Here is a 27,136-nt window from a genome sequence, read left to right on the forward strand (position 1 = left end):
TAGACCATGTAACAATCACTCAAGACATTACCACAGGTTTTAGTGCAATCCGACCATATCCCTCCTACTGCATACGACCGGGTCCAGCCGGTTCTAAGGACCAATCTCCTCCCACCTCCCCCATATCTTGTCCGCCTTAGTAGGGCATCCTCTGGCGGTATATACTCGGTGCTCTATGGTGGCACAAATGTTCATATCTGTTGCCCATTGCTCCATCGTTGGGGACTCCGGGGCTCCCCATTTCTGCGCTATGTTGCGCTTCATCAGTCCCGCTGCTGTGTTCAGGAGCAGCTTGCCCCATTTAGTAAGTTCAATCTCAACCGGAGCCCCCAAAATGAGAATCTTCGGGTCTAGTGGTATGCGGCACGCCAAGACATTGCCGAGTACAGTACAGCATTCATTCCAGAAGGTGCGGATTTGGGGGCATGCCCACAGGGTGTGGAAGAAGGTCCCCTCCTCATCCCCACAACGGAGACAGTTCGGGTTCGAGGCTCTTTCCCATCTATATAGTATCGTCCTGGGGTAATAGACCCTGTGCAGGATCTTTAATTGAACCAGCCGAATCCTGGAAGAAATGGCCACCTCCCGTGGGTGCATTAGTACTTGGATCCAGTCTTCTGGATCCATCACCCCCACATCCGCCTCCCATTTAGTTTTCACGGTCGTGAGTTCCGGCGTAGCAAAGGATGTAATAGCACGGCCTATCTCGTTAATTAACAGCGAAGCCAAGGTTCTTGCGAAGCTCCTTGCCAACCGGCTGCAATCAGTGATCCATACCTTGATCCACCCGGATCAATGTGGCTTTATGCCACACAAATCAACGCGTATGAACCTGCGCCGGCTCCATCTGGCGCTGGAGCGGGCCCCGATCATTGACACCCCTCTCGCCCTACTGGCAGTAGATTTTGAAAAGGCCTTCGACTCGGTTAGGTGGGACTGCCTTTGGGAGGTCATGAGGCGTATGGGGTTCGGGGACAGCTTCCTGAAATGGGTGAAATTACTCTACACTAACACTCGAGCGGAGGTCAGAGTGAATGGTTGGTCGTCCCGGTCCTTCCCGTTGGGAAAGGGCACGAGACAGGGGTGTCCCCTTTCTCCCCTTCTCTTCGCCCTGGCAATTGAACCTCTAGCCCTTTGGCTTCGACAAGACGCCGCATGGACGGGGTTCGGATGGCCTGAAGGGCATGAGGACCGTGTCTCCTTGTATGCAGATGACCTCCTGATTTACCTGGGAGATCCAGCTCGGTCCTGCCCCAAGGTGACGCAGATGCTTACCCGTTTTGGTGTCCTTAGTGGGCTTAAAATCAATTGGGGAAAATCAGTTCTTTTCCCGGTGAAAGGCAACGTGCAGGCTGACCCTCGGGAATGCCCGTACCGAACAGAACCGCAAGGTTTTCGATACTTGGGGATCTGGGTGACCACAAACCTGAGTGAATACACACTACGCAATTTTCAACCGGTCCTTGACCGTTTCGTTAATGACGCCCACCACTGGAGACTTCTTCCGCTTACGCCCATGGGAAGAGCCGCACTCTTTAAGATGATAACTCTCCCAAGGTTTCTCTATGTTTTACAAAATGCCCCACTAAGGATCCCAGACTCCGACTTTAGGCGGGTTGAATCCCTTTTTCGGGAACTAATATGGGGGGGTGGTCAACCGAGGATAGCGCTCAGACTCTTGGATTCTTGATGTCTTCCACCATCAGCTGGAAGAAGGCAGTGTTTCCTGTGGAGAGCAGGAGAAAAACATGTGTAAATCGAGACGGTTGGCAGGTGGCTCTTTGAAGAAATGCCTGTCTGGTCCCCCAGGGTGTCCAGCAGACCGAAGGCAAAGTGTTTGATTGAAGAAGAGTCAATACTGATGGTGAATGGTTTCAATATTCACTGAAAAATCTTTTCTAAAGGGATGTTATGGTCAAGTTGCACTCTGATAAAAACCAATAAAATTCACTGAAAAACAGTGTTAAAGAGATGTTATGGTTAAGTTGCACTAATAAAAAACTGAAATTCAATGAGAAGAAATCTGAAATTCACCAGTTATGGTAAGCTAAGCAACCATACCTTGCACCTCAACATACACTTCTAGGACTAACACCCAGGACATGAAAGATGACATCACAAATATTATTGATGACATCACTTATGACATCACATCTCTGAGCCACTTGTTTTTGTTCACTGACATGAGTAGGCTAGTTTTTTTTGCATTTACTGACAATGATAATTTCACAAATTTAAAAGGTCCTATATATCTACACATTAATCTTTTTATATATTCTAAAAGTACTGTCCTTAGAGTTTAGTCTGAGCTCATAGTGCACATACATGTAGCAATAAGCACGCCTCAAACACACAATTCTTTTTTGTACATGATGATTAACTGTAATGTTATTGTAATTTTTTGGTGTTGTTTTTTCTTTCTTCCTTACTTTAGTTTTCCAGTCTGTGCCTCTAATTTGTATGCATTGTGAGTTGGATATGTATTTCTTCTTCGAACACAAGTGTCTGGTAAGTTTTCAATTGCATTTATTCCATGTTTATCATTGCTCAAAACTCTCATTAGGTAGCATTTGTTATTTTACTATCGGAAATTACCAGATTGTAAATATTGTACTTCTACGGTGCATGCTGCAACCATTGCCTACATGTATGTATGATTAGGTTCCTCTACTAACAACACTAGAAAATAATGATTTCTTTACATTAGTACGTTCTTTAAATCATTAAGTAGTTCATGATAGTTCTTCCAATCACCCCTAACATCTTGTTTCCAACATTATAAACTCAACCCCTTGTAGGGACTCTTTATCAAAAATTAATTTAATATGTGATGTCTTCAGTGATGCCACCAATGCCATTTGTGATGTCATCTTTCATGTCCTGGGTACTAGTCTTAGCAATGCACAGTGTTGGTGCAAGTTATGTTTGCTTAGCTTACAATACTGGCCAATTTCTGAGGTTTTTTCGGTTTCACTTGTAACTATAACGTCCCTTTAAAAATGATTTTTCATTGAATTTCATGGGTTCTATTAGTGCAACTTAACCATAACGTGAATTTTACAGGTTTTTATTAGTTGAATAGGGAAAATGGGACGGTCCCTTCCCCGGACCCACGTATAAACTATGGCTGATGACGTTGCAAGATAAGTACCCTCAACGGGATGAGCTTGAACCTCTTGTCTGCTGCCCCGGGTGTCGAAATCCACACTGGCCACGCCCCACCTCCACAACCTGTCCACATCCCACCCAGAGCACGAAGTGGGAAACAAGATGAAGCTGAGACCGACTACATGGACCAACTCGACTAAACGTCACAAACCTATGCTGCCATCATTAGAGATGACATGACGACATAGCCACGACGAGCATAAGCACATGTGCTGCCCTGCACCCAGATCAGACACACACCAACCGACATGAAGAACACACTCAGTTCTATGACATAGAGGAACGCGCACACTCACAGACATGAATCGTTGTTATTTACCACATAGGTCAGCAACCGATTCGCAGAAATGCAAGATGCCGGAAGAGTTTGTGTATATGCTTGCAGAAGCTTCATGCTACTAACCTCCAGAGATAATACCCTGCAGATGGACTGATGTACAAGGAACTACACTGCACCCACACATTCCTCGCCTTATGGACCTTATACCGCCACTCATAACCAAGCTGAGGTAGGCCACAAACCAGAGTCCACAGACCCAGAGCAGTTCATACAGAGTTACAAGGTGCTGATCAAGCAAAACAACCCTGACTAGATCCCCACAGCCAAGGGCACGACGTTGCAATCAACATGCTGTGCTCTCCAAGTCAAGGTTACACCTGCCACTGCTACGACTCCCCGGAGCCAACATACAAATCAAATCCCTGTAATTCTGCCTCAGCCACGGTCCCTCAACACGAGACCAGGCCGAACTGGTATGATGCCAAGCTCCTAGGACTAAAGAGGCTCTGGGGTCCCACGACTGGGACCCAGCTTGCAACAAAGAAGTAATGAAGTAGACACCGGCGGCGATGGGAAAGGAGCGCTCTAACGATAAGTGGCAGGACCTGTCCATTGTGCTCCACTGACACATAGTCACACATTGTTGCCAGCAGCAAGTACATCGTGAGCTGGGAACGACGATGGTCCCAGGCTTCAGGCTTAGGGGCTCGTGGATGGACTAATCAGGGCATGGGGGGGCTAACCACTGATAGCATCACATCCGAACCAATCACTAACCCTCTACATGTAACAATTTCTATGTAGTAACTTTTAGGGACAACCCAAGCGTACCACCTGACCTCTTCTCCACCAATAACCCTTCCCAATAAACTGTCCTATACTGACCCTACCACTCGGGGAGCCAACCCGGAGTAGCAGTAGGTTTGGGGATGAGCTTTCACAGATGACACACGTTGTTACGTCACTAAGAAACAAAAGGGGCCTGCGAGCCCGAGGAGAACAAGAAGATTTTGGGAACCTACACTCTATGAACCTGTCCCTGTCTGTTTCATTTAATAAACAGCAGTAACCTATTGCTCTTGTGTGGGCCTCCTACTTCTTCAGGACGCGGAAGGAGTTAGGGCCTTCCCACAGCTGGAGGACCATGGAGCAAGGGTGTGGCCCTGCCAACCTCCAGAAATTACCCCAACATTTTGGAGGCCCTGCTGAGATCCTGAGATAGATCATAGCGAGACCGTTTGCAACAGGGTGGCCCGGCAACGTGGCCCCCTCTGCCGTTGCCACACTTGGAGGGCTGTAGGACCATCGCGGAACTGCGAGATGACCGAACTGCACAATCCAGAGATTAGCCATCGGGAGCCGACTTCAGAAATGTCATGCCTGCGGTTGGTGAGTGTCCAGACGCGGCCCAGACGAGGGGGAGCGGTGAGCTGATTGGGAGGGGTGTCCGCAGCCATGCAGCCCTGGCAGACGTGAGCACGATGTGAGTTTGGTCCACACAAACAGCAATATAATGTGGTGCGGGTGGAGGGAGGTATTATGAATTGGCTGTGGTGGTTTTACATTGTCGCAAAAATTTGGTCTATCAGTGGTGATCGATAAGTGAAATGTAGCAGGGAACGGGCAGAGATCGTCCCTCCTTGTGGTATTGAGCAGGTTGGGTGGGGCGATGGGTCCCCACGTGTTGAACGGAGTGTCGCGCTGATTGGTACAGACTGCTAACACATGTGTGGGGGTGTGGTATTCCTATGAGTTGGCGTTATATTTCGATGAATAGATGAGGATCCCTATAAATTGAGTGTTTTAGCTCGATTAATTGATGACGTATTCCTGCAGGAGGTAGAAAAAGATAGTTGGCTGGTTAAGTTCCCCTGGTGAGGGAGCTTATCACACTCGAGGCGACGCAGCGTGCGCAGCCCAATTATAATAATAACGGTGATTAATGAATACTCCACTCAAGGTGTGGTGGGAAGACAGCTGTGGGAATTGCTATTGTTAAACTTGGCACGCATTACCTCTTCAAACTGTGTGTATATGTAATCTGTTGTATTAGTTGGTGACGTCTCCCATAGGGCATACATAGGACAACGCATTTTCCTTTTAGCAATATCTGGGCTGCGGCCAGCAGCTAGGGCGGGGTAAAGGTGAGCAGGCGGACGCTCATGGAGAACGCTGGCACGTCATCGACCGAAGGGGTTGTGCCGAGCAGCGGGGCAACCCGTGAGAGTAGGAGGCAGGGACATACACAGCACAGGCTATGTGAAAGTAGAGAGGAGAAGGGGTTAGGATACTAACACAGGCGTGCCAAGCAGCAGCCACCCAAGAAGGCAGCATGTCGCGCTGGGCACGAGGTCGCAGGGGACCTCGCGTGCCACGGGTCGATGGGGACCCTAGCTGCACAGGGAAGTGTGTCATAGGGCGCCAGCCCAGTGCAGAACAACAGTCCAAAAGTATTGTGATACAAAATGTTTCCCTCCTATTAACAGTAGAAAGTCAGAAGTCCCCAACTAAGGGGCCAGGTAACGGTGGTATATATTTGAAAAATGTCATTGTATTAGGGGCTAGGTGCAGACAATGGGTTCCACACATTAACAGCGCCACTCCAACACATTTGTGCAACGCTACCACTGCACAGAGATAAAATAGTAAAATACAGTATTAAATGGACTAAAGGGACGGATGAAAAGACAATTATACTGTGGCCGCTGCAAACGGTAGATTTAGAATGGAAGCCCAACATTCACTGTTAGCATATTTAAACAACACATACAATGGGAAGACATTGTAGCCATTTTGAGGTTTTTGATCTCTGGAGGATGTTTCAGGGATATAGCCCTGGGATGATGAGCATGCAGGAGGTAAAGAAAGAAGATGTGAGCGAAGGGGAAGGATGCAGTACGCCCCAAGCGCCTCCCGGCGAGGCAACAAAGAACGCAGAGGAGAGTGAGGAAGAAGCGGAGGGGTCATACCCAGTAAAAGAGGTCAAGAAAGAGACAGAAGGGATATACCCAATAAGGGAACTGAGAGAAGCAACACAAACCCTAAATACAACCCACCACCGTACGCACCAGAGGATCACTACCTGAAAGAGTTGCGCGGAGGGCACATGGTAGGTACAAAGGGGACACAGGAGAAAGTTGATGGCATAAAGAAAGCGCAGCTGGAGTTAAAGGGTGTAGGGCCAGACAAATGGATAGCGGCGCAGGTGCTATTAAATCAGTGAGGGACAGTGACAGGAAAGGAGGTGGAGGTGATGCAGCCAATAGACAGAGTGGAGTTAGAACAACCACAGAGGGAGTGTGAGGTAAGTAACAGGGAAGAAGGGTATACAGCGGACGAAGAAGAGGCAGTGCTGGAGGCAAAACTAGCCGAGTTAAGGAAGACACGAAATGTACTCACTAAACAACTTGAGCTAAAGGAACTGGAGAAACAGATAGAGCTGGAGAGAGAAAAGGGGGGTGAGAATGGAATTAGAGTAGCACGGGGAAGCAGAAAGGAAGAAGGAGGAGGCTTGTATGTGGAGTATTGCAGAAAGAGCAGCACATATGGAACAAAGGGAGATCAGGAGAAAAGAAGAGAGGGAAGAGAGTGACCGGGAAATCACGCTCTGGAAGAAAAAGATGCTGTCAGACTGCACACGTAAGTACGAGGAAGAGAGGATAATAGAGAGCATACTAGCAAGGGAGGGCTGTGAAACGGGTACCAAGGATAGAGATGCAAGGGTGTTAGGACAGGTAAGTGATGCCATAATGATAGAGCTATGCAAGGGTAGAGCGGAATTAGAAAGTATAGGCGATCACCCAGGCGACCAAGAGCCAAGAGAAGGTAACGGAACAATAAGGAGCAAATTGAACATACGCAGTTGCGAAGCAGCCACAACGCCTCAAGTACGAAACGATATAAGAGATACAGGTGGCTGCACAGACATAGATTTAGAAATAGAAACCGTACAATACCCGTGTCCACACACAAATTATCATTCTTAGGGGGTTCTGTAGCGATGAGGAAGAGGAAGAATCATGCGGAGGACAGAGCGATGGGAGCAGAGAAGGACATAGCAACTGTATATCACAGGCACAGGTACAGGGTCATCATGGGAATGCAGAACACATGAGGAAGATAGAGCTGGACGGGAGGGTGCAAGCACAAAGAGGGAAGGGATACTACAAACAGTAACATCACCCACTAAGCACACACCATATGTCAACAGACTCAGAGATCTCCCTGGGCGCAGAAAAGAAGGATCAGCAATAGCACACACCAAGGGCCAGACAGGCCAACGCGGGGACCATAGGAGCACGGAGAACACAAAGCATGCAAGTCACATTACTGACGTTTTGACGATTTATCTGATATGGAGGAGGAGACTCAAAACATATACATCACACAATGCAGACACACATCAGAGGAAATAGCAGAATACACACAGATGCCACTGTTGCAGAGGGGCGGGACGAGGCCACAATATGGACCATGGAGACATGCAGACAAAGAAAGCATTAAGTGTAGACTACCATCCCTAAGCAGAGAGGCTGGGATGTGCATATATGAAATGGAAAAATTAACTGCGGGGCACAGGCTAGAGGTTGGGGACGTCAAGGGGCTGTTAATATCAATTTTGGATGATGCTGCAGGTGACATCTGGAAGAGGGCGGGTTTCCCAGGAGTGACCATCAGTGACACGTCGTACAATGGGCCACCTTTTGGGAACTGCAGACACGCGCTATGACAAGCATTGAGGGTGCAGTACCCCAACACATCAGATACAGGAGCGATCACATATGCGTGAGAACGAGGACCCTGTTAATTACATCCAAGAAATTCAGGAGAAATGGTGCCCGGAAAACGCGGGAGCCATGGGACAAAACAATAGCTATATTTTATCACATACTGATACAGGGACTCCCAGAACCAGTGCAGAAGCAATTAAAGAAATTGGTGGGGATGGAAGCAAAGGCGTGGCCTGAGATAGAATTAACAATAGTACATCACTGTAGGCTATGGCAAGAAAAGATGAAGGAGGAAGATAGAAAGGCAGATGAGGCAAAACTGCTCCAAATGAAACTGTCAAAATATGCCCAGGAGGGAGCGCTCATAATGGGCCCCACCCCACCGGTACCAGCTCCCGATCAACAACAACCAATAATACAGCAACAACAAGTGCCCATTATGACACAACAATTGCCACCCCCGCCCCCATACATGGCACCAAAACCATATGCACAACCCATGGGGGAGGGTATGTGCAAATGGTTAACGGCTACATGACCAACTACAGAGGAAGGGGAGGGTTCATCAGAGGAAGGGGGTTTGGCCTATCTGCACACCAGCAAGGAGGGGGGTTCCGAGCGTATTCCCAATATGGACAGCAGAGTTATTTGGACAGCACAGGGGGATACCCATGGCAAGCCCAGGAGCCGTACATGTGCTGGACCTGCGGATTAGTAGGACAGGCATCACGCACATGTAGGGCAAGACTGACACAAGCAGGATGGGGGGAGCAAGGACAACAGGGCTACCAAGGGGGACCTAATAATTACCACCCACAAGAAACATTACCAACAGGTCAGATGCAAATGGGACAGCAAGGTGGCATGACACAACCACAGCTACAACAACATCCAGATATGCTAACAACTACACAGATGCAACACCAACCCGCCCATCAACAAGCACACCAACAAATAGCATCAAAACAACAACAACACGTACACACAATACAGCAATTAACACAAGGGTGGGATGACACAACAACCCATAGACACGACAGTACAAAAGACACAAATGGGGGGAGTAGCAATATTGGCCCATAACCCCTACACAGGCAACAGACGATCGTTGTACTCCCAATAGGACAGCCCACAGACTTCCTTGTTGTGTCCTATCCTGTTGGTAACACCTAAACCTGCACAGCTAGAATTGTGGGAGGATAGGACATATGGCACAAATATGTAGAAGTCGAGGGGGCATTCAGCAGAACTGGAATGCTCCAAGAGGGGGGATGGGCTATTTGCCACAATATAATAAGATCCGCAGGAGTATTATACCCCAGAACACATACAAAATCAGAAATGTGCACCTTAAATACAGCAAATGCAACAAGTTATTTTGCAATCACAGTCGCCACAAGGGCAACTAAAGCAAGCGCCTATGCAAACACAACAAGTACAGACCCAGCAAACACAGACATAAAAAGCAATGGTGCCACAATTGAATGAGAACACAGGAGCCCCACAAGCATTCACACCCAGTAGTTGGAGGAAACACTTTTACAGGTAGAGGTATTAATTTATATCAACAATAGGAAAGCCCACAGTGCAACCTGATATGTTTAGTATTATCAGTGTCATCAGTGACAACAGACCCCACGAAGAATCAAGGGTCAGGGTAATGATAGAAGGCAAGACATTTTCTTTTCTTATAGACATGGAAGCAACTAATTACTGTGTTCGAGAGGGAAAGTACCCAATGTCTGGCATTGCCATGAATGCTCAGGGATTCTCTGGGGCTATGAGTTTAGTTACTTCCACTGACGAATTACCAATTTCTACAGAAGAACATGGCTTGTCCATGCCACTATTTTATTCTTGGCAGGCACTAGTTAACATATTAGGACATGACATGATGACTAAACTTGACATGACAATATATTTCACTGACAAAACAATAGTGTGATCCACTCCATGGATATATTATATGAATGTAAGAGATTTCATATGAGCTTGTACAGGCCAAAAGGTACTATGAGGAATTCCTTTAGACCCAGAACTATTTTTGTATGGAAGAAATATTTTGTTGACATGGCATCCTGGATTAATAGGTACATTGTTGAGAATACCTGATGAATCTTTGTTTAGGCCAGAAATACCTCTGGATGATGAAGATTATCACCATAGAGTCGGATGAAGTGATAGTGAGAAACGAAAATGTGATCATTCATGGGACAGATGATGAGGGAAGAGCATGGAGAACAGTAATAGCCTTTGATGAAGGATACAGACTAACAGGCTTTACAGATGAGGTGCTGTTAGAGATAAGAATTCAGACGATGAGTTAGTATTTTTAATAAGTCTCACTTATTGGATTAAAGTCGAGAATAGAGAAATACCACAGAGAATGACATTAGTAAAAAAAAGAAACCACCATTTTTCCATGAAGATTTTGAAAAGGTTCCAAGCATCATATGGACCAACAGTCCATATGACATGGGTCTATTGAGTGGAGTAGGAGCAGTTAAAATTAAGCTGAAGCCAGGAACAATTTTGCCGCGAGCAACGCAGTACCCTGTGTCCAGTGAAGAAGATGAAGGTATAATTGAAACCATTTCTACTTTAGTACAGCAGGGCATATTGTTGCCATCAGAATCCCCATGTAACACGGCTGTGTACCCGGTGAAAAAGTCAACAAAGGGGTCATGGGGATTTGTTCAGGATCTATGTCCCCTAAAGTATTTTTTCAAAGCACGGTTTCCTCGGGTTCCAAATCCATCTACGATATTATGTAACATCCCAGCTAAAGCCAAATATTATACAATTATAGACCTAAATAATACCTTCTGTTCAATTCCCCTTCATGAGGATTCCCAAGATTTTACCTAATTTTCATATAGAAATCAGCACTGGAAACAAGATTACCTAAGGGGTAGTGTAAGTACCCATCAATCTTTAATAGGGTCCTTCAGATGGACCTAGGTAACCTACAACTTCGGAGCACAATAATTTAGTACATAGATGACATATTAGTGTGTAGCAAGACAGAAGAAAAATGCAGAAAGATTTAGTTCAACTAATGACCATACTAGCAGAAAAAGGATATGAGGTAGACAAAGAGAAATTACAATTTTGCCATTAAGAAGTTGTGTATATAGAACAGCTAATCTCGCAGAAAAGGAGAAAAGTGGCCCCTGAGAGAGCAGAAGCAATCACAAAGAATCCAAAACCTGAGACAGTGAGGGAAATGCAAAAATGTTTAGGCCTATGTAATTATTTTAGGGCCTGTGTTTTCATTATAGTACATATATGCAACCGATTTTAAGGACTCAAGGAAGCACAGATAGGAAAAAGTGAGATAATTTTGTTCATCTCTAAAACTTGAAGAAATACAAATTCGTCCAATATGTGCTCTATACGTTTAAGAGATCTCAGCAATATCTAAACCTTTGTCCCTCGACCAACTTCAGGAGATTTTTACTCCTACTCAGAATTGACTACCTACCACAACTGGCCTCTATTGGCTGTATGAAACAGATTCCCAAGGTTGATCGCTTCTGTAGAGTATGTAAGAATAAAAAGAGCTACAAAACTGCTAAGCATGTTCTTACAGAGTGCCCTGGGTTGGGGAGCATCTATATAAAGTACTATGGCAAATTTGTGTATCATCTAGATTCCATTAAAGAAATATCATTTGGCTTCAATGCATCAACACGCTAAATGTGAGCCTACAGTTATCCCTATATAGGGTTTGGTTTGGGATAGAGAAAAGAATGGAACATTGACGATGATATGGATTACTGTGATTTATATATGAAATGAAATGTCAATGTTAACGGGATATCCAATTTGAATCTGAATTGTTATTAAGGATTATATATACTGGTTGTTTAATTTGAAACATATTTCGAGAGGCTGTATTTCCAGCTGAGCTATGTAAATCAATTAACTGTGTATAACTCGGAATAACTTGCCTTAATCATTTTAAATGTTTTAAGCTGGTTGCTAGATTTTATTTTGTATTTGTATTCTTCTTAGTAAAAAACTATAACACATTAAATTAAATAAATAAATAAATATAGGTAAAAGTGAGATAATATGGCTAGATGAGATGACTGAAGGATTTAAAGAATTAAAAAGGGCGATTTGTGAACCCCCTGTGTTAGGGATTCCAGAATATAAAGAGTAATTTTACTTATTCTCACATTCAAATGGAGAAGTAAAGACATAAACCATTAGACAACTAACGTGGGTTTTTAGACCCAGTAATGAAAGGATATTATACTTGGGAACAAGTGTTAGCTGCTGCTGCCTTTGCTATTAAAAAAGTTGAAAGTATTAAAATGGGGTGCTCACTGACACCATTTTATAGAAACGTTAAAGTACATTAACTATACAAAGAGCATCAGAATATGAAGTAATTATTTTGAAACCAGCAATCAAAATTGTTAGATGTAGAGTTGTGAATACAGCGACATTCATAGCGGAACCAGTGGGGAAGACAAACTATGTACATGGCTGCACAGGTATGCAGAGATTATATCAAATAGGAAATAACTAATGCAATTTTACCAACAAATTACTGAATGCTAAATAAATAGGAGGTGCGGGCAAGGGGTTAACAAGTGTGGGGTGTTCAGGATGGGGTTACAAGCAGTGGTAATTGGGGGATTCTGGGGGACCCTTAACAAAAAAAAAAAAGTTTGGTATTTTTTTCCCAAAAAGTTGCATTAGTTATTTCTCAATTCGTTATAATCGCATGTAACGGACAACAAAACGTACACTGAGTTTTATGATGATATTCCCCATGTTAGAAAAAAATGTTCTCAGAGAGGGGAAATAATATTTATTGACGGTTCTTCAAAAACTGACCAAAGGACAGGACAGAGACATACATGATCTGCAGTAGTGAAGCGAAAAAAGAATGGTGGATTTGAAGTAGTGACAAGTTCAAAACTGCCATCACATTGTTCAGCACATGCTGCAGAATTGTTGCTGATTATCGCCGAACTCCAGAGTTATGACGATGATGAAGTGACAGTGTACTTTGACTCTCTTTGACTCTGCCTATGTGACGTGAAGTGAGCATGTAGGATTGTCATGCTGGAAAAGAAGGGGTTTCCTCCAAGCAGAAGTTGCTCCAGTGCAACATGCATCTCTATTGGATAAACTCATTGAGGCACTAAAGCTCCCATTGGCTATCGCCATTGCAAAATGTGCAGCCCATACTAAGAAGGCAGGCATGATTTATCGTGGTAACGAAGCCACAGAAGTTGAAGTGAAAAGGGCAGCATATTTTTCACATATTTCTGATTTTGAAGTAGAAAGTGTTAAGCAAATGTCTGAGTGATGTATGATGGTGAAGGAAGGTGCTAATATGTTACCCATTGTACAGTTCATTGAGCTACATGTTCGAGCTCCACAAGAAGAGCAGAATTTATGGAAGAAACAGGGTGTTCTTTATCACCCATACAGGCTGTATGGAGACAAGGGGCCTCATTAGGACCCTGGCGGAGAGGGTGTTACGCCAGCGTAGTGCATGGCGTACCTCTCCGCCATACTACGAGTTCCCGTAGCGCCATGGAGGTTTTCTCCGCCTGGTTTTACCAGCCGGAGAAAACCATGGCGCTACGGGACCTCGTTGTTAATTACGCCACCGTATTTTACGGTGGCGTAATTAACTCCTTCCCCACTCCCATTATACCCTATGGGGCGAAAATGGGAATGGGGAAGGGCAGAATGGGGATTGGGGATTTACCGCTCCGCCGAGGTCGGAATGGGGCGGTAAATCCGCCAACCCCCATGGCGCTATCGGCGGCTTTCCGCCATGCTTCGCGGTGCATTTAGCACCGCGAAGTCCGCCTGGGTCGTAATGAGGCCCAAGATAGTACTGGAAAGCCAGTTATGCCTGTAGCATCATTGAAGCTGGTGCTGGAGCAGCTTCACTATTCCACACACACAAATAAAGAGAGTCTTGCTGCCATGATCACAGAAAAATGGTTATCACCAAATTTGTCAGAACATGTAGCACAGTTTATTGAGAACTGCATTGTCTGCAAGAAGTTCACAGCTGAGCACACCTTGTGAACAGTGAGAGGAGCAATCCCTAAACCTAATGGTCCTTTTCAACATCTATATATAGATTATGTGGATATGTTTCAAATAAATGGCTAGAGATACATGTTAGTGGTAGTATTTCCCTTATCCAGATGGATTGAGGCATGTGCATGTATGCACCCCAATGCCAGATGTGCTGCCAAGTTTCTCATAAATTAGATGTTTCTTATATGGGGTGTGTGCAAAGTCCTGCAGTCTGATAATGGGCTGCATTTTGTAAATGAGATGTTCGAACAAATCACTCTTTTATTTGGCATAAAGCACAGGTTTGTATCTGCATATCATCCATCGGTGAATGGTATCTGTAAGAGGCTAAAAAGACTCCTTAAATAAAGCACAGCTAAGATCAAGATGACTTTGTAGAAGGTATGGCTACATTGAGTATGCCTTGCATTATTCGCACTGAGAAACCTGCCTGGGTCAGATCACCACCTGACTGAATAAGTTGATGACTGGACGACACGTGAGAGTACCCCTTTCTCCTCCCACGCAAATAGAAACGGATGCCCATGATGTAGCACAAACATGACCACTAGTGTTTCTTTTATTTCCCAACAGATCAAAAATCAGAGGGAAGGGTTGAAAAAGATTGAAGAAGACAGCCAAACAGTTCATCCCATAGACTTGCTGATGCAACCTAGTTTGGACCCTGTTGATCAAGCATTTCATCTGCACTTGAAATAAGCCCTGTTTTAAAGGAACATACCTAGTAGAGGGGGTCACTGCCACCATAGTGAAGATCCGCTGGTCTGAAAAGAACATTGAGAGGTTGAACATATTTGATTTCCCAAAGAGCTGTTGTATAAAGCAGCTCCTTTGGGGCAAAAACCCTGAGGCTATTGAAGATTGGATAGGGGGATTGATCCTGATGCTTGCCAGGGTGAAAACAGCTCCTACAATAAATTGGGGGAGTAAGAGTAGATTGATTTTTGACATAAATATTCGGGACCGTAAACGCCAATTGAGACATGAACTTAGAGCTTGTAGAGGGATAGGCTATTCCTTGGGTAACCCACATGAGATAGCCGTTCACATAAAGTTCTCTAAACGACAGTCTTATACCTGGCTTTACCATTACCAAAAATCACAACAAAGAGTGAGATGGGAAAAATTCATCCAGATCCTTGATAGTAGAGATACACGTAAAATTTGTCACTGGGACTGGAGGTGACCTGTCTCAGAAAAAAATAAATCCAATCTCATCTGATCAGTGGGTACAATATGTCAAGAGTAAGTTTTATAATCCTAACACCCTCTCTCGTTGTAACACTGGTTATGTAGAACCATGGCCACTTTCTATGAATTTTAAAAATGTAAAGCAAGTCATCATAAATTCAAAGCGGTCTAACGTACCTGGTCCGAATGGTTTGGCAAACTCTGTCCTGAAAAAAGATCCAGATAATTGGGCCCAGATTCTCCTGACTCTCTTTGCCCAGGTTTGCCGCTCTTGCACCGTTCCTTCGCCATGGCAAAAGTCGGTGTTAATCCGGTCTACAAGAAAGAAGACCGTAGGGAGGTAACCAATTACCGACTTTTGTCCATGTTGGACACCACGGGCAAGGTTTTGGAAACACTGGTGCTTAGAGAGCTGGAGACCTGGGTAGTTGCAGAACAAGTTCTTCATCTTGCCCAGACCGGATTTAGACCAGCTGCCAGCACCACTCATAACATCAGAGTGCTGGACTCATTGATAAGTACCACATTGAGTAACAAAGAAGCTACTTTATATATGCTATTTGTAGACTTCACTAGTGCGTTTGACCAGGTTATAAGAGAGAAACTTTGGGCCAAGCTGACTAGCCTAAATTGTCTCTGCTGGCTAGTTCAGATCTTAAAAGCATTGCATAGCGATAAGAGTGCCAAGGTTAGACTAAACAACGAAGGTGCAGTCACTGAACCCATTAGTATTAACATGGGAGTAAAGCAGGGATTTGTAGCAGCACCTACTCTATATAATCTTTACATCTCTGACTTACTCCAACGTATGGGATCAAAGTCAAATTGCCCCCCTAAATTGGGGGCAATTCCTATGGCAGGTATGCTCTATGCAGATGACCTGATACTGTTCGACAGAACATTATCGGGCATCAAGAGTATGCTTGAGGAACTTGCACAGTACTCCTCTGAGCTGGCCTTGGCCATCAATTTAAGGAAGACAAAGATAATGCTGATCTGCAGAAAGAGCCCCATTAGGCTGGGTATTGAATCTAGTTTGGGCCTGATAGAGTTTGCTGACTCTTATCCTTATTTGGGCTTGGAGTTTGATACATCCCCTAATTACAATAGGGTAATAGCCTGCAAAAAAAGACAAGCCAAATTATTGACACTATAGGCTTGCAAATTCTCAAGTGGGAATGCAGGTTTTAGCTTGGTGGGTACTATAAAGTTATACCACCAGTGCTTTGTCCCAGCCATACTCTATGGCCTAGAAGCGTAACTATGCAGGACCTACACTGGCTTAATAACTTAGAGAGACAGTATTGGCGAGCAGTGTTAGGTTTGGATACATCAACCAAGCAAGTACATTAACCACTAGCTACCCACCTCTAACACACCCAAGGGGAAGACTACTTATCAGAAATTATCCTCAGAGTGGAATTTTCATACAATCCTGTCTACTACCACGGTCAAAAAGATATCTTAAACATATTTCAATCAATATTTGCTCCAAACATAACAGTAAAAACAACATAAAAAGCCATATACAGTGCTCATCATTTACGAAAGCCGTAATGGACAAGATGGAGAGAAAACAACACTTCACACTTATGGCTGTAGTTCCCATCACAATGTTTACAATCTATCAACATTGGTTATTTAGCGTGATGTTAGTAGTAGTGTGACTGAATCACATAACTATTATACACAAATATGGTATAATGGCGTCTACAATCTGATGTGTTTCTGGGGCAAAGGGCAGCACTGTTGCAGTCAAAGGCTCGTCAGTAGTGTCCCAGGAACCGTCTTCAGGACGCAGTGAGTTAAGAGGGTGGTTACACTGTCACCATGACGCATATGTAGCAGTGTAGTCAGCTATACAGTGAATAAAAAATTGAAGCAAATATAAGATTTACTCAATACCAGTAAAAACCTTTGTATCCGTGGTGTGAGTGTAATACAGAGAAGTAGCAAATTCGCTAACCTTGTGGTGATTTCTTTTGGTGTGATGAGTGAGGCGATTGCACTCGTCAATCTTATAATGGCGGCCGACAAGTCCGTCCAAATAGTAACAGCCGTAGATCAATACATGTTTTTAGTCAATCAATAATACGATTTTCAAGGGATACTAATCACGATACGGTATATCAAAGTTAAATATTTACCGTTTGGCGTGGACCTCAATTCAATTATAAGTTCCTGCATGGCGTGTTGATCGTGAGCATAGGTTATGTAATCATTTGGGCACTACATGTCCCATAATGCTTCATGGAATCTGTAAAGGATAAGGAATATATCAGTTCTGTGCTGGTTTAATTTAAAAAGTGGGGAGGTTACATACACTCAGCACTTACTTGACAAAGAATATCCCAAACGCTTCCTTGCTTTTTTTCCTATTTTCGTTATTTTTGAGTGTCAGCTCGCATTGTCAACCAGACCAGGGAATCAAATCCTGCATGGGGGCAGAAAGAGCCAAAGTAGACGGTCAGCCCTCTAGTTATTTGTCGGGTAGCCGTGTGTGTCATAAAATCAAAAGAAGCTTACCTTATGTGTCAGTTCATGCGGTGAAAAACTACCGCTGCAGGGCACAGCTTCAATAACATGTACCTCTAGGAGGGACTGCCTGCACACTTCTATCAGAGCCCAGTGGTGTCGAAATAGAAAGTGGACTAACCTGATAGTCTGAGGTTATAAACCTCAAAGAAGGACTGCCAGTATAGTTCTATAGGCCCCTGTGGTCAAGAGGGGGGGCCATCTTGGAGTGAATACATGTGTTGATTGCAAACACAAGGCGGCAATGTGATCCCTGTGAGGGCAATAAAGCCCTCAAATGATTACTTATACGGCTACCACTGTGTGTTGTGTCTGTATTGTAATTATCAAATGTCATTATTGTTCTTAGTAACCTCGATTATAAAAAAAAAAAAAACGACGCCTCGATTAGTGGAGGCCCATCTAAAAAAAAAAAAAACCAACACATCCATAGATGATATGATGATATACAATATTCATCTATTGTTGGATAATGATATCTCACATAGTGTTACCCTACACTATTAGTGTCTACCATCTTGGGTCGTGCATAAAATATTCATCGAGATGTCATGTGTGGGACAAGTCTAAGTCAGCTATGACTTTGGTGTGTGTATCAGCCATTAGTGGATAAACAAATTCCATTCCACGGAAATGTTTAAGCCGGATTGGGCTGTTTTTAGATTGTTAATCCATTTTTGTTCCAGTTTTTTGAGGGACAAATCCCTATTGCCACCTTGTGGGTGGGCTTTAGTAGTTTGAATGACAAACCAGAACATATCTTCACACGTGTGATTAGCCTCTGCATAGTGGGCCACAAGCGGTTTGTCAGGGGTACCGTTTCGGATAGCTGAACGATGTTCGCAAATTCGCACTTTTACGGGCCTAATGGTTTTACCCACATATATTAGCCCACAAGGGCATCTGATCCCGTAAATCACCCATTTGGTCAAGCAGTTTGAAAAGGATCGATATTTCCACATCCGGCCATTAAGGTCGATTTGTTTAAGGTTTTTGGTTAAGTGGCAGACTGAGCATTGTCCGCATGCATAATGTCCATTTACTGGCGGTAGGCCCCATAGAGTGGGCTGAGTTGGTGTCTCATTATTGTTAGTCGGATAGGTGTGCACTAGTTTATCTCGAAGATTTGACATTCATTTGAAGGCAAATCTTGGGTAATTCGGTCGGAAATCTTCAGTATGAACAATTTTCCAGTTTTTTAGTATTACCCTCCTTAGATCATTGCTTAGGGGGGAAAAGGGATAAACACATGTGATTCTTTCATCTTTAGGTTTTTTGTATTTTTGCAGGATGACCTCACGATTGGCATTACGTGCTCTTTTCAGTGATCTCTTAATAATCTTCCGGGGTTATTGTCTATGTCGTAATTTTTCGCTCAGTTCCTGACTGTTAGTTTTAAAATCAGCAATTTCACTACAGTTCCGTCGTATTCTTAGGAATTGTCCATAAGGTAAGTTTTCCCGTAGGCTAGACGGATGGAAGCTACTGAAAAGTAGTAACGTGTTCTTGTCTGGGTTTTTTAAAATGTGTGGTGCCAAGAAGATTATCCTTTTTGAAAATTGTCAGATCAAGAAAGGCTATACTTTCACTACTACAAGACATGGCTCCAGCGATAAGCGTGAAGTGTTGTTTTCTCTCCATCTTGTCCATTACGGCTTTCATAAATGATGAACACTGTGTATGGCTTTTTATGTTGTTTTTACTGTTATGTTTGGAGCAAATATTGATTAAAATATGTTTAAGATAACTTTTTGACTGTGGTGGTAGACAGAATTGTATGAAAATTCCACTTTGAGGATAATGTCTGATAAGTAGCCTTCCCCTTAGGTGTGTTAGAGGTGGGTAGCTAGTGGTTAATGTACTCGCTTGGTTGATGTATCCTTCCTCATATACCACAGCCCCCTTTACAAAAAATTGAGGAACCTTGTGTGCTCACAACATTTGTTTACGTGTTAGGTTTGGAGCCATCTTGCTCCATACAATATCTGAGGCTTGATCTAGGTTTAACCTCTTTGAGGGGCATGGCCTTGCGTGCTCGGGGAGTCTTCTCCTTAAAATCTTGTACCGCACTGAAATGTAAGCTCCTTGCAATAGTGGGAAAGAATTATGATGTTGAGAAGGTTTTGCGGGAGATAATTTCAAAAAACGTAATGAAGCACTTTTCCTAGAGATTGGTTGGATTCATGCAGAAAAGAAAATGCAACCGTCTATTCATTTGAAAAAATCATTAGTGCGTAAATTAAATCACTGGGACTGGTGTAAAAATTACTCCTATCTTGAAAGGCTAACAGGGTATGAGGCTTTGTGTAATGTAATACATAGATACAGGAGAACGCAACCCTATTTATTACTTTGCCCTGACCCGGCAGTGAGCGATTTCTTGCTAAGGCTGCGAACAAACCAATTGCAGGTCCTTGCCACTACAATGGTCCATCAGGGCTTAGCTTTAAGTGATAGGTCCTGTCGCATTTGTAAGAGACCAAACACCCCCACAAAAAGCCAGACACGTTCTTACCTCTTGCCCTAAATTGGGACCATTATATATGCATTTGTTGGGAAGATTGGTACATAGCTATGAGAGTATTGTTGGAGACTCCTTTTGGGTCCACTGTCTAAATTCATATACAATATCATCCCAACTTGCCCTGTTTAGAGTGTGGACACAGGTTAGAAAATTACTGCTACCAATTTAACTTAGCATTGCATAATCGACTACACTGCTATGGATTCTGATTTTGTCATGCTCACCTGGTTTCCACGGGGGCGTTGCACGTAGCTGCACGAATGATGTCTGCACTGGCGTGGCACTGCTTGGCTGATGATGTCTGCCCGTGACTTCTCCCTTGTTTTCACCCAAGGAGGCGTTTGTCTGCAAGATCGTACCTAGAGGTTAGCTTCTGAGTGGAGCTGGACTGACCCCACCTCCTTGTTCCTCCAATGCTCTGCTCCCCTCCTGTCTCACCTTGGTGTTTTGTGAGGGAAGCCCTCTGTCCTGCAATCTCTAGCAGGGGCACGAAAAGCTCAGTCCGTCCCTGGACCTAGTTACTTCACTGATCCAGTGGGCTGTTGCTGAGCCTGGAATCGCTGTGTTTAGCAGGTAAGTCTCTATGACAATGGATGCTTGGTATAGGTGCTTAAAGTTCTTATTGCCTACGTTTTTTACACCTGTGTTTTGTCTTGTCTTTCAGGCGCGGCTTCGAGCGTATTTTGGATGAAGGATGGGTGCTTCTGAAGAAACTGAGCTGCTCTCTTTCAGGTGAGTATTAGCGCGTCTGAATAACTGTTTTTCTATTCGTGCGCGACTAACCTACTTTTTCCTTTCCTTCTTTGCAGGCGCAGCGCAGCTTCGGAATGGAGATGGATGAATCGCTCCAACGAGGTCCTGAAGGATGCTGATTCTGGATGAGTATTGGATGCCTGAGCAAATCCTTGCAAGCACGGCGGTCTGAAGATCAACTGAAGGCACAGCTGGATGGAATGCTGCAGGTAAGGCCTTCGTTGCTGTACTGACTCTTGTTCTCTTCTCTTTTTTCCCACAGGTACCGATGGATGAAATCTCAGAACGGCATGGGGTAGGCCCCTCAGTTCCTGGGGTTTTGAAGCACATACCATGACAGAACTCCCCCCCAATTCCCCCCTAATGGTGGAGTCTCCCATTGGTCCTGGTTTGTTTGGGTAATCATGATGGAACCTTTTTAACAACCGTGGAGCATGAATGTAATCACTAGGTTCCCACGATCTTTCTTGTGGTCCATATCCATTCCAGTCTATTAGGTAGAATAGTTTTGATTTGATGACTTTTGAATCCAGGATGTCTTTAACTTCAAATTCGGGTTCCCCTTCGACCATGATCCTTCTTGGTGGTTTCTGTACTCGGGTCCCTGGCTGCACTGGTTTCAAAAGCGAGACATGAAACACAGGATGGATCTTCATGTGTGAAGGTAAGTCCAATTTCACAGCTACCGGGTTGATGATGGCCTTAATGGTGTACGGACCTACATATTTAGGACTGAAGGTACGGGTTCCTATCGTTGGTATGTGCTTCGATGCCAGCCAGACTTCATCCCCAACTTGATACCTTGGAGTTTCACTTCTATGCATATCCGCAGATTTTTTGTATCTCACTTTAGCTTGTCTTAGGTGGTCTGTTGCTTGTTTAAAGGCTTGAGTAATAGTAGTGTGCAAACTCCTTACTGCTGGCATTTCTAAAACTTGAGGCCGGTCAAGATTAGAGGTCCGTGGGTGCATCCCGTAAGAGGTATAGAAAGGGCTCTGTCCGATGCTGGAGTGTAAGGAATTATTATAGGCGTATTCGGTTATCCATAAAACATCCTTCCAGCTGCTTTCCGTTTCGTGCAACATACATCTGAGGTATTGCTCCAAGGTCTGGTTGGTCCTCTCTGCCTGACCATCAGTTTGGGGGTGGTAGCTGGTGGAAAGTCTTACATCAATCTGAGCCATCTCACAACATTTTTTCCAAAAATGTGAGATAAATTGGCTGCCACGGTCAGAAATCAGGATGGAAGGGAATCCATGTATTCGGACAATTTGTTCTTAGAATTCTTTAGCCAGGACTGAAGCTGAGGTTAAACCCTTCAGAGGGATGAAATGGGCCATTTTGGAAAACAAGTCCACTACTACCAAAATTGTGTTGAATCCATTACTAGGAGGAAGGTCAGTTATAAAATCAAGAGACAGAGTATGCCAAGGTGTAGGTGGAATATCTAGTGGTTGCAATTGACCTGGTGATCTCTTCTTTGAGGCCTCATTCTGTGCAAAAACTCCACAGGATAGCACAAGCTGCTTGATGTCCTTACGCCATGTTGGCACCCAAAAGTGTTGCTTGATCTTGGCTTCGGTCTTAGTGATTCCAGGATGGCCTTCTACCAGTGATTCGTGGTGATTTGATTTGACCTTTTCCTGAAGTTCCTTGCTAGGCAGGTAGAGACATCCCTGAAAATATGGTAATTGGTTTGAGACTGAGTGGTGAGCACTTCTGGTTGGTGAATCCTTCAAAGTGTCGACATTAATAAGATGTGTGATTTCCTCATGGATGTCATCTAAGATTAGAGACGTTATAATTCCCAAGATTTTTTCTCCAGGGATGATGGGCACTGGGTCGAGGTTGGTGGATTCCTCGTCTACTCCAATACGAGATAGGGCGTCCGCTTTACCATTTCGATAACCAGTTCGGTATGTAATTACAAAGTTGAATTCAGCAAAAAATAACAAGAATAAGGGTGAGTCTGCTGGGGACTTGGATGGGCGGATAAAACCGTTAGCCTGGTACTGGAATAGATAATTTTAAGTGCAGATTTTCAGGTTCAGTGAGTGCATAGATTTGACTGCATGGAATCTGTGCGCCAGGGACGAGGTCGATCTGACAGTCGTACGATCTGTGGGGAGGGAGAGTGTTGGCTTGATCCTTCTGGAAAACATCCTGATAATCTTGGTATACCAGAGGCAGCGAATTAGTTAGACTCATGATCGTTGTTGCTTCCTTGGCCAAAGGTTCTTTTGCTTGATAACAGGTACGAGCACATTCGACTGAGAAGGTCAGCCTCTTAGCACACCGGTCAATGCAAGGATTGTGTGATTCTAGCCATGGCATTCCCAGAATTATTTGAAATTGTGGAGCATTGATTATATCAAACACAATGACTTCCCGATGTCCGTCTTGGCAGAAAAGAGTCATCTCTGTCGTTGAGTGTGTCACCGGACCCGAAGCGATCTCAGTTCCGTCGACAGTGGTGACTAAATCTGTTGTTGCCTTTTCGCAGAGAGGAAGATTCATCCTTGTAGCCAATTCTTGATCCATATAATTTCCAATGGCTCCGCTATCGATATGTGCTCTGACTGCATGCATTCGAGATGGCTGTTGGTGATTTATGAGGGTCATTGGCAAGGCTAGGTGCAAGATCTGGGAGTCCTTCTTTTCGCTCGACAAGCGGACCTCTATGCTTGTCGGGCGGGGTAGTTTTTCCGACTCTGGTTCTGCTTCAACTTCGCCGGCAACTCCAACTGCTTTCTTGGGTGGTTTTACTGGGCACTCTTGGAGGAATTGGCCGGTTAACCCACAATACAAACACAACTTCTCCTGTCTCTTTAAGCCTCCGATTTGCATGGGCTTGACCAAGTCAGTAGTTTTGGATGCATTTTCCTTCGCGCGCACAATTATTCGAGTGTCCATTCTAGCTCGATCTGCCTTACGGTTCCGTAGTCTATGATCAAGCTGAACCACCAAGTCTATATATACAGCACAGTCTCTGGGATTGACCATTTGAGCTAAAAAATCTTTTAACCCTCCCCTCAAACCTCTGTAAAACAGCGTTGTTCTTTTGTCATCCGGCCAATCAGTTTCCACTATCAGTCTATTAAAGGTTGCAATGTAAGGTAACAGATCTTGGTTGCCTTGACGCAGAGACAAGAGTTCATTATCCAATGCCTGACCCTGGGAGTGGCGAGCAAACAACTTCTCCATGTCCAATTGGAACCTCTGGAAGTCCCGCAAGATGGGAACGTCTCGATTGACTAATGGTACTGACCAGTCCGCAGCACTGCCACTAAGATACGAAAGCACAAAGGCCACCTTAGATTGGTCATTTGGAAAAGCTCCTGGTCTGCATAGAAAATGTAATCGACACTGATTTATAAAAACCGCATACCTTTTTGGTTCTCCTGCAAAGCGTTCTGGAGGTGCCAAAGGTACGGCTCCTGGAAGGACCAGCTGCACTGGATTACTTGGTGAGGCCGGAACTGTTGACCCTAATCCTGGTAACGGTGTTTGCCCCGCCTGTGACTGAAGGAGTTGTCTAGTGAGCTCATCAGTACGATCAATGGTCACAATCAGTTCTCTCCTGAAGGCATTGGTCTCCTGCCGAGCTGCATGTACCTCGGCCCGAAGTTCCCCCTAAAGCTGGGCTAGCTGGTCTGTCTCAGAGGTTTCCATGACGTTCAGGTAGAGAATTTGTATAAGGCTTTGCGTTCTGTCACGCTCACCTGGTCTCCACAAGGGCGGTGCACGTAGCTACACGAATGATGTCTGCACTGGCGTGGCACTGCTTGGCTGATGATGTCTGCCCACAACTTCTGCCTTGTTTTCACCCCAGGAGGCGTTTGTCTGTAAGATCGAAACTAGAGGTTAGCTTCTGAGTGGAGCTGGACTGACCCCACCTCCTTGTTCCTCCAATGCTCTGCTCCCATCCTGTCTCACCTTGTTGTTTTGTGAGGGAAGTCCTCCGTCCTGCAATCTCTAGCAGGGGCGCGAAAAGCTCTGTCCATCCCTGGACCTAGTTACTTCACTGATCCAGTGGCTGTTGCTGAGCCTGGAATCGCTGTGTTTAGCAGGTAAGTCTCTATGCCAATGGATGCTTGGTATAGGTGCTTAAAGTTCTTATTGCCCAAGTTTTTTACACCTGTGTTTTGTCTTGTCTTTCAGGCGCGGCTTCAAGTGGATTTTGATGGATGAGTGCTTCCGAAGAAACTGTCCTGCTCTCCTTCAGGGGAGTATTAGCGCGAATGAGAGGCGCTGAATGTCTGAATAACTGTTTTTCTATTTGTGCGCGACTAACCTGCTTTTTCCTTTCCTTCTTTGCAGGCACAGCGCGGCTCCGGAATGGAGATGGATGAAGTGCTCCAACGAGATCCGGAAGGATGCTGATTACGGATGAGTATTGGATGCCTTAGCAAATCCTTGAAAATCCCTGCAAGCGCGGCTGTCCGAAGATCGACTGAAGACACAGCTGGATGGAATGCTGCAGGTAAGGCCTTCGTTGCTGTACTGACTCTTGTTCTCTTCTCTTTCTTCCCACAGGTACCGATGGGTGAAATCTCAGAACGAGCGTGGCCGCAGAAGTTCGAGGACAGAGCAGATATGGTGAGCGTTACGCTGCAGGAGTGTGGGCGAAGCATGTTCTGCCTGCAGGGTGTAGCTTAAATAGCCTTGCAAGTAGTTCCAGGTAAAGTAGACCCTCAACCACACCCTGCCTTAGAGTAAAGTAGTCCCTCAGCCACACCCTGAATATACAGAAAGGCTCAGTCTCACTAGGCTGAGTAATAATCCCATGTAGTTCAACACTTACTATGAGCCTGGGCCAATGGTGCCAGGACTGAGTCCAAGAGGTCCCAGGGCACTCTTTTGGGGCTTGATAAGCCCTTATGGTTGCCAGAGACTGGGGTGGGCCCCTCAGTTCCTGGGGTTTAGAAGCACTTACCATGACAGTTTTACAGTTGTCGGTATTGATTTACACGGCATGCTCTGACAATGCTTTGAGCTACGCATTAGTTTGTATGTACACTAGTTTATTTTTAATTAGAGATACTGTTGTTTTATATATGTAATTTTAGGTTCTCTTCAGTGTGAACAGCTATGAAGTCTTTTGTAATTTTGTAATTTTGTATAATTATGAAAGACGTGTTTATTGACTTTCTTAATTTGGAATTTTGTAATGATTTTGTGTAAAGTTCTGATATTTGGACTAAATCACAATAAATTATTATTATTATAGTGAAGATTGAAGGAAGAAGAGCTTTGTTACTCTTGAATGACGTAAAGCTTTACAAAGGATGATCCCTTACCCCTCCTGCACCCGCTGACAGTGAATCAAGAGAAGAAGTTCTGTGATGGCAGATGCGATTGATTACTAAGTGCCAAGACAAAGAACAGATGAAGTAAAAACTATTTGAACTATTGACTATTCAATACTTTTAATGGGAAACAACTAACTATGCAAGTATCCAGGGAACATATCCAGTTAGTCTAAAGAGACAATGTTTTGAAGACAAAACACAAAGAGTGCATATGACAATGTATGTTGCTTATAAAGTTGCACACATTTCTGCATGCTGTTCTTGTATGTTACACATTGCTAAAAGAGAATGGGAATTTTCCAATTGTAAGAGACACAGTGCCAGTAAGAAGAGCAGTGAATTATTTTTCAATGCTGCTTGTGACTTCTTTTTGTAAGATATGTTTTCTTTTCTTCCTTACTATTATAGCATTTCGCCAAATAATGTTCTATAATACAGATGAAGTGTTTAGCAATGAGACACCTATTTCTATACCTAATAAAAGCACAAGTGATATTTTCCCTTATATTTCCAGTCAAATTATCTGGCTTAAGAGGAATTCTGAAGACGATCATGAAGATAT

This window comes from Ambystoma mexicanum, chromosome 3p (genome assembly GCF_040938575.1).
Source record: "Ambystoma mexicanum isolate Mex_15411 chromosome 3p, UKY_AmexF1_1, whole genome shotgun sequence".
Taxonomy (NCBI): domain Eukaryota; kingdom Metazoa; phylum Chordata; class Amphibia; order Caudata; family Ambystomatidae; genus Ambystoma; species Ambystoma mexicanum.